The following is an 18,483-nucleotide window of genomic DNA, read 5'->3' as shown; positions in this document are numbered from 1 at the left end:
ACACTACACAGAGGGTAAAGTGTGGTACAGTGTGCACGGGCTACATGTGTGTGCGCGCTGCCAGTGTGTGTTTAAAGTGACATACGCTGGTGCAGTACAGAGAGACTGTGGTACTGAACAGTGTGCTTAGACTGAGTGCGTGTGCTACATGTGGGAATGCTGGTATGTAGCATGGTGCACACTGGACAGTGGAGTGTACTGTGAGTGCACACCGAGCGCAGAAGTGTCTGCACGGAGCACGTTACAGGGACGAGCATGGGTTCCATTTTGAGAAGCCCAGGCCTGCTTGGTGAAGACATGAGGAGGAGATGCATCTCCCTAGACAGATTTGTCTATTGCTACATTTCTGGGTGGGACAAGCACTGGATGAGGGGGACCCTGGCTCTCCCTGTGCATTTCAAGGACGGGGCCTGGACACGTCTCAGGAGGAGGGAGATGGGGCTGATAAGAGAATCCTCAAGAGTAGGGCTGATGGCCCAGGATTATCCTTTGATGCACATATCACTGTGGCTGACATCCGGGTGTGAACTCTGGTCACTGCCATGCGTCTTGTTGTGGCTTGATCAGCTTCGGAGTCCTGTCTGCTGGGACAGACATCCTTTAGGAGGAAGAATAAAGGGGAGCGATGTCTACTTCAAAGAAGCAGAACCCCAACATAAAACGTCAAAGGTCCAGACCCTAAATCACATTTTGGCCCGTATTTATACTTTTTGACGCTAAACTGCGCTAACGCAGTTTAGCGTCAAAAATGGTTGCGCCGGCTAACGCCATTCTGAAGCGCCATGCGGGCGCCGTATTTATTGAATGCCGTTAGCCGGCGCAAGCAGACCGGCGCTGCCTGGTGTGCGTGGAAAAAAACCACGTACACCAGGCAGCGCCGGCGTAGGGAAAAATGGCGTTAGGGCGTCTTAAAAATGGTGCAAGTCAGGTTGACGCTAAAAAATCGCCTCCACCCGATTTGCGCCATTTTTAACGACGCCCAGATGCCATTTACATGACTCCTGTCTTAGTAAAGACAGGAGTCATGCCCCCTTGCCCAATGGCCATGCCCAGGGGACTTATGTCCCCTGGGCATGGTCATTGGGCATTGTGGCATGTAGGGGGGGCACAAATCAGGCCCCCCTATGCCAAAAAAATATATTAAAAAAAAACAAATTTATACTTACCTGAACTTACCTGAATGTCCCTGGGGTGGGTCCCTCCATCCTTGGGTGTCCTCCTGGGGTGGGCAAGGTTGGCAGGGGGGGTCCCTGGGGGCATGGGAGGGCAGCTGTGGGCTCATTTTGAGCCCACAGGTCCCTTGACGCCTGCCCTGACCCAGGCGTTAAAAAGAGGCGCAAATGCAGGGTTTTTTGCCCCGCCCACTCCCGGGCGTGATTTTTGCCCGGGAGTATAAATACGACACATTTGCGTCGCAGTCATTTTTTGGGACGGTAACGCCTACCTTGCATCTCATTAACGCAAGGAAGGCGTTCACGCAAAAAAATTACACTCTTTACTCATACTTTGGCGCTAGACGTGTCTAACGCCAAAGTATAAATATGGCGTTAGTTTTGCGCCGAATTTGCGTCGAAAAAAACGACGCAAATTTGGCGCAAACGGAGTATAAATATGCCCCTTTGTGTCTGGAAAAGAACGATAAGTTGGGGAGTATGAGATGGTACTTTATCATCTGCAGAGCAGCCAGCCGGGCAGTGTGAGGAGGGGAAGCTCTGCAAAACCTCCACCTGTGACCAGGACTAGGGGCCCAGCCTGCTAGTCTCCCTGCTGGGTGAGGGGACATCACCTGGGTGATCCCAAATCACCTGCCTGGAGCCTCGAGCACCAGCCCGTACCTGCTTGCAAAGACCAGTGTGCCCGAGAGGAAGAGGAGAGCGTTGGAGACATCGAGGTTCATAAGGGAGTCCTGGTGTGACAACTCTGTGCGAGGTCTGAGAAATCCAGTCTGCACCAATCGGGCTTTTGCCCATGTGCTGGACTTAATTGGTAACCCTGTATAACAGTGGGGGCTGCCATAAACTGATTTGCAGGAGCGTGATGCAAAAAACCCACTCCCGCAGCGATCGGGCTGTTGCCTGTGTGCTTGTTGAATATGACAGAGGTGCCGCTGTGAACTGATTGCAGGAGAGCGGTAGGAGAAGCCCACTCCCCGCACCAATTGGGCCGGTACCTGCATTCTTACTGAACTGGGCAAACCCGTATACTAGGAGGGGCTGCCTCTAAGTGCTAATCGTCTGTGGCGGGACAGACCCGCCCCCACACTGATCGGGCTGCTTCCCATTTGCCTACTTTGACTGTCAACCCCGTGAGCCAGGAGGGGCCGTTGTTGCATGGATTCAAAGCCTGTGGTGGGATAAATCCGTCCCTGCATCTATTGGGATGTTGCCCGTGTGGTGAAGTGGCTGGGTGACCCCTTATGCCAGGAGAGGCTGCTATGCCCATCCGCGTTAGGCTAGCATGACCTAAACACACCCCTAAATTGAGTATTTAGGGCCCCCCAGAACCAAGCAAGATAGATTCCTGCAACCTGAAGACGAAGAAGGACTGCTGACCTGAAAGCCCTGCAGAGAAGACGGAGACACCAACTGCTTTGGCCCCAGCCCTACCAGCCTGTCTCCCCACTTCAACAAAAACTGCAACAGCGACGAGTCCCCCAGGGTCCAGCGACCTCTGAAGCCTCAGAGGACTACCCTGCATCTAAAAGGACCAAGAACTCCAGAGGACAGCGGCCCTGTTCCAAAGAAACTGCATCTTTGCAACAAACACCGGAAGCGTGAGACTTTCCACTCTGCACCCGACGCCCCCGGCTCGACCTGCGGAGAACCAACACTACAGGGAGGACTCCCCGGCAACTGCGACCCTTTGAGTAGCCAGAGTTGACCCCCCTGAGCCCCCCCAGCGACGCCTGCAGAGGGAATCCAGAGGCTCCCCCTGACCGCGACTGCCTACTTCAAAGAACCCGACGCCTGGTAAAGACACTGCACCCGCAGCCCCCAGGACCTGAAGAATCCAGTGCAGAAGCGACCCCCAGGTGGCCCTCTCTCTTGCCCAGGTGGTGGCTACCCCGAGGAGCCCCCCCCTTGCCTGCCTGCTTCGCTGAAGAGACCCCTGGGTCTCCCATTGAAACCTATTACAAACCCGACGCCTGTTTGCACTCTGCACCCGGCCGCCCCTGTGCCGCTGAGGGTGTACTTTCTGTGCTGACTTGTGCCCCCCCCGGTGCCCTACAAACCCCCCCCCCGGGCTGCCCTCCGAAGTCGTGGGTACTTACCTGCTGCCAGACTGGAAGCGGGGCACCCCCTTCTCCAATGAAGCCTATGTGTTTTGGGCACCACTTTGACCTCTGCATCTGACCGGCCCTGAGCTGCTGGTGTGGTAACTTTGGGGTTGCCCTGAACCCCCAACGGCGGGCTACCTTGGACCCAACTTTGAACCCTATAGGTGGTTTACTTACCTGCAAAACTAACAAATACTTACCTCCCCCAGGAACTGTTGAAATTTGCACTGTCTAGTTTTAAAATAGCTTATTGCCATTTTTGCCAAAACTGTACATGCTATTTTGCTGATTCAAAGTTCCTATGATACCTGAGTGAAGTACATTTTATTTAAAGTATTGATTGTAAATCTTGAACCTGTGGTTCTTAAAATGAACTAAGAAAATATATTTTTCTATACAAAAACCTATTGGCCTGGAATTGTTTGAGTGTGTGTTCCTCATTTATTGCTTGTGTGTGTACAACAAATGCTCAACACTACCCTCCGATAAGCCTACTGCTCGACCACACTACCACAAAATAGAGCATTAGAATTATCTCTTTTTGCCACTATCTTACCTCTAAGGGCAACCCTTGGACTCTGTGCATGCTATTTCTTACTTTGAAATAGTACATACAGAGCCAACTTCCTACACGTGCCCTCTTAGTATGGGCACAACATCTTTTGTGCGCAATGGCCTGAGTCAAACCAGAACTCCAATGCAAAGTGCTTAATGCAGAGCCTCCTTGAATGCGGACCAGCGTCTGATGCGTGATGACCTGAGTCGCACCAGACAGTCCCACTTGCACACCACGATTTACCAATGCGTTCACTACCAACCAATTGCTTATGCGTGACGTGGCCAATCGATGAAGGAACACACTCCTTGAATGCGGGCAGTACTTTGCTGGCTCCGCACCAGGCCAATCTGGGCCTCCAGGTCCAATACTTAGTTCAACGCTCACACTGCTGCTACCAGGTGGAATCCAGCAGATGATGTAGAGGAGTAGGAGGGCACCACTCTCCATATGACACGGTAGATGGTGTAGGTCACTCGTAGGAGGTCTTTGATGTCGCTGAGACCTCCACCCAGAACAGGGGGCAAGCCAATAAGCCCTTGGAGAGCACAATTCAGAGTGTCCCACTGCAACAAGCAGTCTGCACAGACCAGCCACGATGCAGGAAGGGTGCACGATCTCTTCCTAGGAAAGTAAATATGCCTGTGTACAACAGATTTCTTTGGCAGTGTGCACCACACATTACTGGGACTCCACTCCATCCTGTGCCCCCCCCCAGTTAAACAGAAGGAGACTTTGAAGTTGGGGGTGGTTTAAAGGTTTCCCCTTTGAACCACAGATGTCTCCCCTAAATTTCAGTCCTGTCTGCCATAGGGCCCTGGAACGTAGATCCTTATCTTTAGTTGTGCCATGATCTGACTCCGAGAGGCCAAGTGTCGAAACCTCTCTCTCCAGTCTATCCAGCCAGGCCCTCAGATGGCAGAGGTCTGTTGTTTCAGTTTCTAAATTCCAGTGAAATGAAGCTTGAATTATAAAGGTGCACAAAGGGGATTTCAGCACATGGAAATGCACACTTTCTAGAAGTGGCATTTCCAAGGTATTACTGACAAAACCACCTTTGCCATTGAAAAGGGTTTGTCTTTAGGAATCTAATGATAGTAAACATGATGTGCTCCACCGCAAACCACTTTTGCAGATAGGATTAATTATTAACCCCCCCCCCATATTAACCAATGGGCAGGGCAGCTCTCAATGGCAGTGAAAACCCACATGGGCATTCTGCACTCTATAGGCACATGTGCCCTGGCGCATGCACAAGCCTCCAGGGCAGGCTTGACACAAGCTTGGAGAGCACACAAGGGTGTAATTGAGCTTATGCAGGTCTGCTGTGACAGGTTCAGTACGTATATAAAAAAAATCCTAATGTACAAGTGCGCACACACTGGCAAGTTGTGCCAGGCTCTGAATACATATGTAAACACCAATGTGCAAGTGTGCACACACTGGCAAGTTGTGCCAGGCTCTGTATACAAATGAAAACACCAATGTGCAAGTGTGCACACACTGGCAAGTTGTGCCAGGCTCTGTATAATATGAAAACACCAATGTGCAGGTGTGCGCATACTGGCAAGTTGTGCCAGGCTCTGTATAATATGAAAACACCAATGTGCAGGTGTGCACACACTGGCAAGTTGTGCCAGGCTCTGTATACATATGTAAACACCAATGTGCAAGTGTGCACACACTGGCAAGTTGTGCCAGGCTCTGTATACATATGAAAACACCAATGTGCAAGTGTGCACACACTGGCAAGTTGTGCCAGGCTCTGTATAATATGAAAACACCAATGTGCAGGTGTGCGCATACTGGCAAGTTGTGCCAGGCTCTGTATACATAAGAAAACACCAATGTGCAGGTGTGCGCATACTGGCAAGTTGTGCCAGGCTCTGTATACATATGTAAACACCAATGTGCAAGTGTGCACACACTGGCAAGTTGTGCCAGGCTCTGTATACATATGAAAACACCAATGTGCAAGTGTGCACACACTGGCAAGTTGTGCCAGGCTCTGTATAATATGAAAACACCAATGTGCAGGTGTGCGCATACTGGCAAGTTGTGCCAGGCTCTGTATACATATGAAAACACCAATGTGCAGGTGTGCGCATACTGGCAAGTTGTGCCAGGCTCTGTATACATATGTAAACACCAATGTGCAAGTGCGCACACACTGGCAAGTTGTGCCAGGCTCTGTATACATATGAAAATACCAATGTACAAGTGCGCACACACTGGCAAGTTGTGCCAGGCTCCGTATACATATGAAAACACCAATGTGCAAGTGCGTGCATACTGGCAAGTTGTGCCAGGCTCAGTATACATATGAAAACACCAATGTGCAGGTGTGCGCATACTGGTAAGTAGTGCCAGGCTCAGTCTACATATGAAAACACCAATGTGCAGGTGTGCGCATACTGGTAAGTAGTGCCAGGCTCAGTCTACATATGAAAACACCAATGTGCAAGTGTGCGCATACTGATAAGTAGTGCCAGGCTCAGTCTACATATGAAAACACCAATGTGTAGGTGTGCGCATACTGGCAAGTTGTGCCAGGCTCCATATACATATAAAGGCACCAATGTGGAAATGTGCACATACTGGCAAGCCATGCTAGGTTCAGTGTATACATAAAAACACTAATGTGCAAGTGTGCACATACTGGCAAGCCATGCCAGGCTCAGTATATACATGGAACGCAAATGTGCCAGTGTGCACATTTTTGTAGGCACCACTTCATAACTAATGTAGGGAGTGTGCATGAACTTTCACGTTGTACTTACAGTGGGAAAGTTCCCAGGGCCCTCAGGCCACTTGGAGAGGATCAGCAAAACCTCAAGGAAGAGCTAATCTCGGTGTGAAAACCCATGTAGGGGTTGCCCTCTACCAGGGCATGAGACACCCTTGCTTCCCTGTCCTGCCTTCTGCCCACCACCTGCTCCACTCTCCGGGGGTTGCTCCAGGGGAGCAGAAGGCCTACTCAGGGCGGACCCCAGTGGTGAAGATGCCACCCTGAGCGTAGGCGCACCTGTGCCTCGACAGGCCTGCAATACCAGGCCTAATACATGTTAGTCAGGCTACTATCGTGGGTGGCACGCTCAGTGCACTGTCCCACTAGTGGCCAGGGCCATAGCCACCCCAGGTTTGTGGTATACCTTTTTACAGGGCACTTCCGGGTATGGCACCTCAGCCAATCACACAAGCGCCTCTTCCTGGCATAAGTAGGAACAACAGGTGCACTTTCCCCCCTGCAGTATGTAGGAAAGTGCCCAGAGTCTTAGGGCCAGGCATGGAGAGCAAGCAAAAACTGTGAGGAAAAAGCTAAAAGTTTCAGGAAATTCCCTTAAGAAGAGCTACGTCCAAAATGAGGGGTCAGAACACTGAGTGGGATATTGTGGGTAAAAGGCCTCAACCACCTCGGCTGGACCAAGTAACCCCTGGTTGCCCTGTGACTGACTATACCCTGTCTTGCTAGCTTCTCAAAACTGAACCTGACGTGTGACTGACTTTGTTCTGGCTCATGAACCTTTTTGCAGCAGAGGCAGCTGACATCACTGACTTTGTTCCAGCTCAAAAACCTTACAGAGGTTGTTGACTTGTGACTGACTCTTTTCTAGCCCATGAACATTTCAGCAACAGAGGCGGCTGGCATGTGACTGATTCTGTTCTAGTCCATCAACCTTACAGAGGATGCTGACATGTGGCTGAGTCTGTGCTAACCCATGGGCCTTAGAAAGGCTGCTGGCATGTGACTGACTGACCTATGAACCTTACAGAGGCAGCTGACATGACTGACTCTGTTATAACACATGAACCTTACAGAGGCAGCTGGTATGTGACTGACTGTTCTACCTCATGAATCTTACAGAGGTGGGTGACATGGGACCGACTCTGTTCTAGCCATGAACCTTTTAGCGACATAGGCAGCTGACTTGTGACTGACTGTTCTACCCCACAAACCTTTCAGCGGCAGGGGCAGCTGACATGCGACTGACTCTGTTGGAGCCCATGAACCTTTCAGCGACAGAGGCAGCTGACATGTGACTGACTTCGTTCTAGCCCACGAATCTCTTAGCCACAAAAGCAGCTCACATGTGACTGACTCTGTTCTAACCCATGAACTGTACGGAGGCGGGGTGACATGAGACTGCTTCTGTTATAACCCATGAAACTTGAGGCAGCTGATATGTGACTGACTGTTCTACCCCATGAACCTTACAGAGGTGGGTGACATGTGACTGACTGTTCGAGCCCATGAACCTTTCAGCGACAGAGGCGGCTGACATGTGACTGACTCCGTTCTAGTCCATGAAGCTTTCAGCGACAAAGGCAGCTGACCTATTACTGACTCTGTTGGAGCCCATAAACCTCTCAGCGACAGAGGCGGCTGACATGTGACTCACTCTGTTGTAGACCAGGAAGCTTTCAGTAACAGAGGCAGCTAACATGAGACTAACTGTTGGAGTCCATGAACCTTTCAGCGACAGATGCAGGTGACATGTGACTGACTGTTCTAGGCCATGAACCTTTCAGCAACAGGGGCAGCTAACATGAGACTGACTCTGTTGGAGCCCATGAACCTTTCAGCGACAGAGGCAGCTGACATGTGACTGACTGTTCTAGTCCATGAACCTTTCAGCGACAGAGGCCGCTGACATGTGACTGACTGTTCTAGTCCATGAACCTTTCAGCAACAGAGGCTGCTGACATGTGACTGACTCTGTTCTAGTCCATGAAGCTTTCAGCGACAAAGGCAGCTGACCTATTACTGACTCTGTTGGAACCCATAAACTTCTCAGCGACAGAGGCGGCTGACTTGTGACTCACTCTGTTGTAGACCATGAACCTTTCAGTAACAGAGGCAGCTAACATGAGACTAACTGTTGGAGCCCATGAACCTTTCAGCGACAGAGGCAACTGACATGTGACTGCCTCTGCCCCACCCCAGCAGCCTTCAGGAGGCACTACCCTGCCCAGTGACTGCCTTCAGGAGGCACTACCCTGCCCAGTGACTGCCCCTGCCCCCGCCCAGCAGCCTTTAGGAGGCACTACCCTGCCCAGTGACTGACCCTGCCCCGGCCCAGCAGCCTTCAGGAGGCACTACCCTGACCAGTGACAGCCTCTGCCCCAGCCCAGCAGCCTTTAGGAGGCACTACTCTGACCACTGACTGCCTCTGCCTCTGCCCCAGCAGCCTTCAGGAGGCACTACCCTTACCAGTGACTGCCTCTGCCCCGGCCCAGCAGTCTGTCAGCGGCGCTGGCATTTCGTCACCAGTCTGTATTTCTTTCTCGATCGCATTCCGAGGAGTTTACTTTTTGTGAAAGAAACACACGTATCAGCCGCTGACATTTCAGTGTATTTTGTTTACTTCAGAGCAACTTTCTAAAGAACAGAGCACCACATTGCACTGTTTTTGTCTAATTTGTGCAAACTTTTATCATTTGTCTAAAACTTTCGATTATCAGTTGTGTAACTCTGCAGGGCACGACCCACGGTAAACAAACCCGGGGGCGGCGGAGGGGTGTGCGTTGTGTGTCCTTCGCACAGTCATTCGCACGTTGTCCCCGTCCCGCACTCCCACTCACAGGGCAGGGACATGTTTGTGTAAATTATCGGCTGTTTGTTCAGTGACCTGTCTCCTTGATAAGAACGAGTCACAGCTTATTGGCCAGAAGCCTGGACACTCGGGGCCTCATATAGGAGCCCTGTTGCGCAGTGCACTGCAGCAAGCGTCTCGAGGCACCGCGGGGAAAGGGCCGAATTGAAGGCGTATCTACAAGATGCAGCGCGTTTCTCTCCTCTCCCACTGCGCCGGCGCCCACATTGCTGCCTAGCGCCAACGCAGGCACCCTTGCACCGTGGTGCAAGGGTGCCTGCGTTGTGGGGATGATTGTGCAAGTAGGAACACCTTCCTGCACAATGACGATCTCACGAGGTGTTTTCCTCTTTCTATGTGTGCTGCAGAATGCAAGAGGAAACACCGGGGAGAAGTAAATATATTTCTCCTGGTGCGTCACAGCCTTGTAAATCTGGGAATGCGTCAGATTCCTTCGGGTTCTATGCGTGTTATGTGGGAACACCCCAAGTGACACCCATGAAACGTCCCTTCACTCAGTGTTATGCGTGAAAGGGGTCCATATTTCAGGCCATGAAAGGGTGGCTTTATGTGGCCTTGTAAATATGGGCCGGCACACTGCACCATCGGAGCACCAAAACAAATGACTCTCCTCTGGCGCAGTGCGCCGCTAGGGCCTCGTAAATGAGGTCCTCAGTTTGGGAACCGCCAGAAACGTGTTTTTTATTAATGTGAACGTACATGTCCTTGTTCCGAGTAAAAAGAATAAACAAACATGCGGGAAACACATGAGGAAATGATTTACTGTTGTAAGGAAAGTAATGGCATAGGAATGAATTGAGTAAATATAAAACCAGTAGTGGGGTGGGAACAATAATGAACTATGGAAATTAGCAACATCCTGCAGGAGAGACAGGGGGAGGCAGCGGGGAAGCCTGTGTGATCGCACCTGTACCCAGGTGCAGCACTGCCAAGTTTCCAAGGTCCATGCGTGATGCGCTGATCCAGTCCAGGATTTTTACTGGAATTCTAGGGCCTGTAGTCCTGTTTATCCCATTATACCACATGACTTCAAGTCCCAGAATTCACAGCAAAAAACCTGGAGTGGAGCAGCGCATCACACATGGACCTGGGAAGCTTGGCAAGGCTGCAGGTGTTGGAAAGAAATACCGAATTACAGCTCTTCCCTCCTCTCAGCGCATGATGGGGAGACCCCCAAGAAGGGACCTTATTGATTTAGACCAGGGTTTGTCGCATCAAGAGATGGACTGTCGCCAGGGCCACCTTTAGGATGGGCAAGCTGTACCCTGGCCCAAGGTGGCAATATTCTGAGGGCCGCCTGGAGCTCTGCGCATTAAAGTTATGCCAACAGCACCACCTTCTCATCCTGCTCCAGCCTTGCCTTGTCCCTGCCTGTTTGTTTTGGTCCTATTTCTTAGTTTAAGTGGTTTTAGTCCTTCAGGCAATGTTTAGCCCCCTTCCTTCCCTCTCTTCACCCTCTGACCCCTGCTGACACATAAGCAAAACCATCATCTGTGAGGCAGCTAAGCTGTGGAAGGTCAGTGGATGTTTGTGTTCAGGTCCAGTCACTGCTCACCCAGGTACTGACCAGTGGACACAAGAGGTACCCCCCTCCTGCTGCCTCATTAAAAATCACTACGGTCACCAAGGGCACCACCTCGTCAGGGTACCCCTGACGAGGCGTCAAAGCGCTTTTTAGCGAGTAGCACTCTACTCCGGAACCCAAGAGGAATTAGTGGTGGATTAGTATAGGGAAATTAGTACAGTTTTAGTAATATTATGAGTTAATTTGAGCAGATAAATACTATTACAATTACAATTACATTTCTTTCCGCCCACTCCCAGGGAGATATCTTAGCATAGATCGGCTCTGACTGTTCCCATAAGACCCTGAAGGGTCCTTGGCACTTTGGGGTCGGTCATGGATGCTCCGGGCACAGAAGGCATTGCCTGCTGTTCCAACTGCTGCCACAGGGGGGCAGTGCTGCTCTGTGACACTGCGCCCTATACAGTCCAGTGCTGCTTCATGTTTTTATTACTTTACTCACCTCTGAATTCATACCACTTGCTTCTTGAAGAACAGTGGTAGTCCAGGCATTGATCCCTTCTCACCTGGATTATGGCAATACTCTATATTTGGGCTCCCCTAAAGCAGTCCATAAAAGGCTTCAGATGTTGCAGAATACTGCAGATAGGACCATTTATAAATTACCTAAAGGGTCCTCAGTCAAGAAAGCTCTGATCTCACTGGCTCCAGGGGACACAGAATGAAATGTAAAGTGCTTTGTATGACTCTTAGGGCAATAATTGGGAAAGGCCCCTACAGTATTAGAGCCCTTAAACAGTATATAATCTGAGCAGCATCTTAAGATCCTCCAATATGGGCCTCCTATCAGTCCCTGGCATTCAGGAAGCCAAATGGGGTGGAAGATTCTTTGCTTATCTAGCTCCCAAACTGTGGAACACACTTCCAAGCACGTTTAGAACAGAGCTGAATAAAGGCAAATTCAGGAAAAGTCTCAAAATCTGGCTCGATCCCAACTAGTTGAATTTACTGCCGACTGGCGGATGCTCGTTCTGACTCGCGGGGAAGCCTGCGGTAGCCATGCTCTCTATAAGACATGACATGATATTATGTGATATGATAACTCGGGTGGTCGAGGGGGACAGAGAATTCATGGGGCGAGCCGAGCCACGGGTCCGGCTTGGCTCGAAGAGCCTAACAATGAGCCAAACCCTTCAGAACAAATATCAGCGATCAGTAGGTTGCAGATGGTACGAGGTACCAAACAGCACATCTGCGGTTAACCTTCTTTGCTTGTATCCAGGTAAACGTTTCTAATGTGAAGGTTTTACTCACGGTGTCTACAACCACACAGTTCATGCCCCAGTTATCAATAATAACACACATTACAATCACAGCGCACCTTTCCCATCGCCTATGATGCAGGGTGTGATCTTAGCCAGATGTAGTTTTCCCTGTGCAGTCTTGGTTGCAAATGTGCATCTATATATAAATTAAAATAATAGTGCATTTCTGAAGGTGAAAGTTGACTAGAGAATCAGGTTGTGTACGTTCGTTATTTTTAAAGTGCTTAGAATAATCGTGGTTCTGAGCGATATTAGACCTTGGTTCACAATAGTTTCCTGTTTTTTTTTTTTATACATAATGCGAACCTGGCCTAGGGCATTAGACCACTTTACATGAGCACTAGAATGGGTTACACATATTTTTGGGGGACACAGGGAGAGTAGGTGAGATGCCCACAATCACAGGTCGGCAGCAGTAGCTCCAAGACCACATGGCGTTCTTGTGACCACCTGACTTGGTATTATCATTGAAGGTACCGCAAACATTAACTTGAAAACTATAGCGTGTAATCTACAACCCATCACGCTTTGCAGCGCTGGGCAGACCCAGCCCTAGACTGGACGAGATGAAGGGGAGCTGCTTACTTGTTTATTCTCCATCAGGGAGGGCCGGGCTCGGCTCGGTTTGGGGTTGAGGGGCAGTGACACCCAGGCCTGTCACCAAGTGTCCGGAGGGGAGCGCTGACCTTGTCAGTGTAAGGTTCCAAAATGTAAAAAATCGCCCCTGGCACTCCCCTGCTGAGAGGGAGAAAAATAAACCTCAGACTATCCCCCAAACCCCCTGTGATGGTGCGCTCCACAAATCTGCATAACATAACATTATTTACTTCACTTCAATCCACCCCCAATAGTGTCCCTAGGCAGTAGGACACCAAAGGGTTACATATTTCTGAGCCTCTTTTCACAGAGGATCTTAAAACAGGTTCCCACCAAGTGTTTGTAACACGTCTCATTGTTTAAATGCCAATGTTTCACCTATGCTAGGTGAGGGTGGGGTGTGTGTGTATGTTAAGGAGGGGGGAGCAGGTGCTGGGTAGAGAACAGGGAGAGAACTCGCTGTACCGGAGCAGACAGGCCCTGAGGCAAGGAAATGTGAGTGCACTTAAAAAGAAGCAGTGGCAAAGCCAAACTGTAGCAGAATATTAACACCACTGAATGCCGTGGTGCAAAGCTTCCCTCGCATAAACAGAATATTCACAGCACTGAAAGCAGAGGTGCAAGCTTCCCTCACATTAACAGAACATTTACAGCTCTGAACGTGGCGGTGCAAATCTTCCCTCACATAAACAGAACATTTGCAGCACGGAATGCGGCAATGCAAATCTTCCCTCGCATAAACAGAAGATTCACAGCACTGAAAGCAGAGGTGCAAAGCTTCCCTTGCATAAACAGAACATTTACAGCACGGAATGCGGCAATGCAAATCTTCCCGCGCATAACCAGAACATTCACAGCAGTGAATGCGGCAGTGCAAAGCTTCCCTCGCATAAACAGAAGATTCACAGCAAAGTTTCAGTTGAATAAACAGAATGCTTACAGCAGTGAACGTGGAGGTGCAAAGCTTCCCTTACGTAAAAAGAATATTCACAGCACTGAACATGATGGTGGAAAGCTTCCCTTGCATAAAAAAAACATATACAGCAAATACAACATTGAAGGCAGCAGTGTAAACCTTCCCTTGCATAAACAGAAAATTTACAACACTGAATGCAGCGGTGCAAACCTTTCCTCACATAAACAGAAAATTTACAACAGTGAACGTATCGGTGCAAACCTTCCCTCGCATACATAAATCATTCGCAGTAGTGAATGCGGCGGTGCAAAGCTTCCCCCACATAAACAGATCATTTGCAGCACTGAATGCAGTTGTGCAAAGCTTCCCTTGCATAAACTGAACATTTACACCACTGATCACGGAGGTGCAAAGCTTACCTCACATAAACAAAACATTTACAGCACTGAAGGCGGCTGTGCAAAGCTTTGCTTGCATGAACAGAGCAGTTACAGCACTGGCCGCAGCGGTGCAAATCTTCCCTGGCATAAAGAGAACATTCACAGCATTGAACGTAGTGGTGGAAAGCTTCCCTCGTATAAATGAAACAGTTAGAGCACTAAACGCAGCAGTGCAAAGCTTCCCTTGCATAAACAGAACATTAACAGGACTGAACACGGTGGTGCAAAGCTTCCCTTGTATAAACAGAACATTCGCAGCACTGAACACGGTTGTGGAAAGCTTCCTTCGCATGAACAAGGCTTTTACAGCACTGAATATGATGGAGCAAAGCGTCCCTTGCATAAACAGAACATTCACAGCACTAATCGCAGTGGTGGAAAGCTTCCCTCGCATAAACCGAACATCTACACCTGGAATATTGTGTGCAGTTCATGACGTTTTATCTGTACAATTGTGTCCAATGCACAATCTCTCACCTGGAGTATTAAATAAAGTTCTTGATTTCTTAGGCATACCTCTGTGTTAAGTGCTCATTATCTCACCTGGAGTATTGTATCCAGTTCTTGATGTCGTATCTATACCTCTGTGTCCTGTTCTTGATGTCTCACCCGGAGTATTGTGTCTAGTTCTTGATGTCTTATCTATACCCTTGTATTCCGTGCTCAGTGTTCCACCTGGAGTATTGGGTCCAGTTCTTGATGTCTCACCTGGAGTATTGTGTCCAGTTCTTGATGTCTAATCTAGATTATAGAGCAAAGAGCTCAGTGCCTCATGGAAAGACTTTCCTATAGTTAAGCCTCGTAATAGGCTGGTCCCTCTTAAAGGTCGGTAGGGAGTGTTAGCCTCTTGCCAGACGTGAGAGGTCATTACCTGTGCGAGCTTGTGAAACTATCCATCAGTATCTCATATGTTATGTGGAGAGTCAGAAGGGAGTTCAAACTATGCCCATCTGATTCTTGTCTTATGTGCAGCTGCCTGTAATTGCTGGCACTGTGTCTTTAAGAGGACAGCAGCCCCTTCTAGACTGCCTAGTGCTGCCCGATGGATATTGTGGGAGACCTGCTGAGACGCATCCCACCACACAAGTATACCAGCCATGCTTACAACTTCTGATAATATTTAATTAAGTTTATAACAGTTTCCGATAAGTGCAAGTGCTGTCCTGATCATTAGCTGGCATCCCTTCTGAAAATGCTGTTTCTGTGACTTTGAGACTTTCTGTAACAGCCAAGTACTGTCCCTTTATAACTGAAGGTAGGGCTTTCCTGCGGAGCCTTGCTGTACTGTGCCATACAAATAGCTATAAGTGGGACAGTGATAGCGGCGTACCAGCACAGGGACAAGCAGGCTTTGCAAGACTCCGGTCAGGGCATCGGAGTAGCTGTGAAGAGAGTTCAGCCGGTTGTACATCACAAAGGACCAGCCTCTCCTGCAGCAAATAGAGCGCTCAAGATGGCGGCAGTTGCGCAGTGTCGCGCAGGGGTGGGCCACCGCCGCATAGAGTAAACTGCTTCTCACAGTGCAGTTATCACTAAAATTGGGCGAGCTTGAGAGGCTTAGGTGTTTTACGGGTGAATGGGGCTGCACTGGAGTTCTCAGTGGTCCTGAGTCTGTCTGTGGACTCTGGCAGGACGTGAACCAAGAGGGTAGCTCAGGGGAGTGGACATGCCATACCAGAAGCCCCCGTATTCCGGGACAGCCTTGTAATGGTGGCAAGGAGGAGGCACGTTGGCCCCTGCTGACACCCAATTTTAAACAAGATTGAAAAAAGGGACACTGGCTTGCTGATGGCGTTCACCCCATGGGAAGCAGGTTGGCATCAAGTAATAAAACAACTGCTCAGTAAAAAACGTCTTTAAGTATACTTGCTTTCAGTGGGAAGTGAGAGAATACAGCAGAGTGCTAGAAGTGCTCAAAAGCAGAGGAAGGAGCCACACAAAACTAACTAAGGGGTTACACAAGAAAGTGCATTTGACTACCATTCTGGGATAAGAAAAGGGGCCCATAAAGTTGGCCTGACCAAAGCCATGCTATTTAACTTTTGTGAATGTGACTTTGACACTAACACCCTTGTTGCAAAGAGAGGTGGAAAACCTTGATATCAGACCCCGGGCAACTAACTTGAGGTTGAGTGGGATTCCCAAAGGACACAAAGAGGACGTCTGAAGACCCTGATGGGTGGATATCTGAAAAAGGGTTGACAGGAGGTGAGCCACCATTATCAGTAGACATTAGTAGATCTGTCACAAATCCTGCAAGAGGACCTCCAGGCACTGAGCAGAGAGGAGGACAATTCTAATGATCCCTAAAGATCCTGGCACAAGAGAATACATTTGTAAGAAATCTGCAGTGTAAATGGATATTGTTTTTGGTGAGAACCTTCTGCAGCATTGCAACATAATTCCATGATAGTTTAAAGTCCGTTTAGATAGTATTTTTATATTGTGACCTGCAAGCATAAAACAGAAAGCACTTCTCATCAATCAATCAATCAGGTATTTATAAAGTGCGGCTTATCACCTGAAGAGTCTCAAGGCGCCACCATTACAGCTTGGGAAGGAGAATAAGATTCCCAGGCCTGAAATAGAAACTTTCTAAAGCAATTCTAGAACTGTATCCAAGGCATGTAAATACCTTGCATCTGGAGTCCCTGTGGCTTTTCAAAGTACTAGGCCACATAAGACTGCACCAGGCTTGAACCACGTTCAGCCACAGGCGAAAACTCTTACCAGACCCACACGTTACAGAACGAGACACCACACTTCAGCCAGTCTGGAAAGATCCCCTGCTGCGGTGGTGGAAGTCTGAGAAGACGTGGGCATGAGAACACTGCTCTGCTCTCTACAATCTTTTTTAAAACTTCTTATTAGAAATTTGTATAACAATAACGCAGGCATAAACCAACATTGTCGATACTGATGGCTCGTCTTGTGTTGACAAAGGCAAACAGTTTACAATTCTGTACCCCTTATCTTTTCTGGTCAAAAACATAGGTAGGTGTGTATACGTGGTCTGTCTCAGTGTCCCACTGTCCATGAGCCATCATTTGTTAACTCCTGTAGGCCTAATCTGATACAGTGGGGTCCTTGTTTCTCCAAATCTTTTCCCATTTTTTAATACATCCCCTCCCCTGATATACCACTTTTTCGGCACTTTGGTACCAAGTCATATCTCTCTGCCATTCCTTGAGAGTAGGAGGTTGCGGTGCCCCCCATGTTTTTGCAATATTTCTCTTTGCCACTATGGCCCCCACCTCCAGCCAGACTGCAGTATATTTCTGCCATTTCCACTCACTCTTCAGGTTCAGGAGAAGCCATTTGGCATCCGAAGGAATCTCTACTGCTGCCACTGTCGCCATTAGGCCTATAACCCTCTCCCAATAGGACTGAATCACTGGACAATTCCACAATATATGTATAAGCGTACTTTCCTGACCACAGCCTTGTATACAGTCTCGCATAAGAGCCCTCCCCATCTTATACAGCAGTGTTGTCGCATAGTATGACCTATGTAAGATGCGTAACTGGACCAGGTGGAACCCAGCTCATATGGCTATCGCTCTTTAATTTTGTAGGGCTTCTCCATGTTTCCTACGTCGACCTCCCGCCTGGCCCTCAGGGAAGCCAGAACATCCGGGGCATTTTATTGTACGTTGGGGAGATGGCCTTCTCACACATACGGTCTAGTAAGAGTCTATCCTCAAGCGGGGAGGATTCTTCTGTTTGTAATCGAGGAGTGAGGTGTGCCTTAAGCGTGTGTCACTTGCCGATAGTGGTAGTGTTCTGAGTCAGCCAGTTGAAACGTCTCCTGTAATACCTCAAAGGTCTGGTGCCCCCATCCTTCCAGATATCTCCTAGACACTCTGGCCCTGATTCTCCGCCGCCCGCCAAAGTACCCCCGCCAGAACACCGCACCGCGGTCGTCAGACCGCTGCGGTGATTCTGGGAGTTCCACTGGGCTGGCGGGCGACCGCCAAAAGGCCGCCCGCCAGCCCAGTGGAAATCAACCTTCCCACGAGGACGCCGGCTCTGAATGGAGCCGGCGGAGTGGGAAGGTGCGACGGGTGCTGTTGCACCCGTCGCGTATTTCAGTGTCTGCAAAGCAGACACTGAAATACAAAGTGGGGCCCTCTTATGGGGGCCCCTGCAGTGCCCATGCCATTGGCATGGGCACTGCAGGGGCCCCCAGGGGCCCCACGACACCCCATACCGCCATCCTGTTCCTGGCGGCA

The 18,483-nt window shown here is 49.5% G+C and overlaps 1 protein-coding gene across 1 annotated transcript in view; it reads left to right on the top strand.

Annotated features, from left to right (window-relative positions):
• Positions 1-18,483, top strand: part of LOC138283695 (SPRY domain-containing SOCS box protein 3-like) — a 64,359-nt gene that overhangs the window by 29,651 nt on the left and 16,225 nt on the right. The window lies entirely within an intron of this gene.

The sequence above is a fragment of the Pleurodeles waltl genome, chromosome 3_1, assembly GCF_031143425.1.
Source record: "Pleurodeles waltl isolate 20211129_DDA chromosome 3_1, aPleWal1.hap1.20221129, whole genome shotgun sequence".
Taxonomy (NCBI): domain Eukaryota; kingdom Metazoa; phylum Chordata; class Amphibia; order Caudata; family Salamandridae; genus Pleurodeles; species Pleurodeles waltl.
Note: the sequence above shows the minus strand (reverse complement) of the source record. Positions and strands in the feature narration are given on the sequence as shown.